Source organism: Cucurbita pepo, unplaced genomic scaffold (genome assembly GCF_057944985.1).
Source record: "Cucurbita pepo subsp. pepo isolate OVF unplaced genomic scaffold, ASM5794498v1 scafford_178, whole genome shotgun sequence".
NCBI classification, from domain to species: Eukaryota; Viridiplantae; Streptophyta; class Magnoliopsida; order Cucurbitales; family Cucurbitaceae; genus Cucurbita; species Cucurbita pepo.
Window position 1 is genome coordinate 25,001 of NW_028258075.1, and position 1,551 is coordinate 26,551.

Here is a 1,551-nt window from a genome sequence, read left to right on the forward strand (position 1 = left end):
ATAGGGGTACCCCCGTGCCCAGCCCATGCAGACTAGTCACCCCCCTATATAGTACATTTTGAGGCATTTTTGGTCTGCCAGGCCTAGATACGATTTTTCTGAGCGGTCATACGGCCAAATATCTCAAGTTTTAGAATATTTTTTTCCATGAACTCAATTGATTCATGAATTGGACATTCTAATGGATCTAGAAATCAAGTTTCATAGTTTTTCAACCAACCAAATTTTTTTAATGAATTTTTAAATATTAAATAATAAGAAATTAGAAAAAATAGCTAGAGTGGTCAAAAAATTCTGAAATTTTGTGGGAATCATTCTTTCATGTTTCTTAGCTCCCAAAAATTTTTTTACAACAAACTGACCACTCCACATGTACTTCCACAATTAATGGGTGATGGATGGGGAGAACGCGCGGGCGGGGCGGGGGGCGCGCGCGCGGGAGAACGCGGGCGGGGCGGGGCGGGGCGGGCGCGCGCGCGGGAGCACGCGGGCGGGGCGGGGCGGGGGGCGCGCGCGCGGGAGCACGCGGGCGGGGCGGGGCGGGGGGCGCGCGCGCGGGAGTACGCGGGCGGGGCGGGGCGGGGGGCGCGCGCGGGAGAACGCGGGCGGGGCGGGGCGGGGGGCGCGCGCAAGGGAGCACGCGGGCGGGGCGGGGCGGGGCGGGGGGCGCGCGCGGGAGAACGCGGGCGGGGCGGGGCGGGGGGCGCGCGCAAGGGAGCACGCGGGCGGGGCGGGGCGGGGGGCGCGCGCGGGAGAACGCGGGCGGGGCGGGGCGGGGGGCGCGCGCGCGGGAGTACGCGGGCGGGGCGGGGCGGGGCGGGGGGCGCGCGCGGGAGAACGCGGGCGGGGCGGGGCGGGGGGCGCGCGCAAGGGAGCACGCGGGCGGGGCGGGGCGGGGGGCGCGCGCGGGAGAACGCGGGCGGGGCGGGGCGGGGGGCGCGCGCAAGGGAGCACGCGGGCGGGGCGGGGCGGGGCGGGGGGCGCGCGCAAGGGAGCACGCGGGCGGGGCGGGGCGGGGGGCGCGCGCGGGAGAACGCGGGCGGGGCGGGGCGGGGGGCGCGCGCAAGGGAGCACGCGGGCGGGGCGGGGCGGGGCGGGGGGCGCGCGCGGGAGAACGCGGGCGGGGCGGGGCGGGGGGCGCGCGCGCGGGAGTACGCGGGCGGGGCGGGGCGGGGGGCGCGCGCGCGCTGGACCATGCTGGCGGGGCGGGACGGGGGCGCGCGCGCGCTGGAGCATGAGGGCGAGCGCGCGGGGGCAAGCGGGCGGGGCGCACGCGGGTGGGGCAGGGCGGGGCTGGCGAGCGCGCGGGAACGTTCCGACACTGCCCACCGTGTGCGTTCCGCCACCGCACCACCGCCGTCAACCGCCCTCGACCTCCGACCACCACCCCGACGCCCCAAGCATATGCCCATGTGCGGCGCATAGTGCTTGGGGCGTGGGGGTGGCGGAAGATATAGGGGGTAGCCCCGTGCCCAGCCCATGCAGACTAGTCACCCCCCTATATAGTACATTTTGAGGCATTTTTGGTCTGTCAGGCCTAGATACGATTTT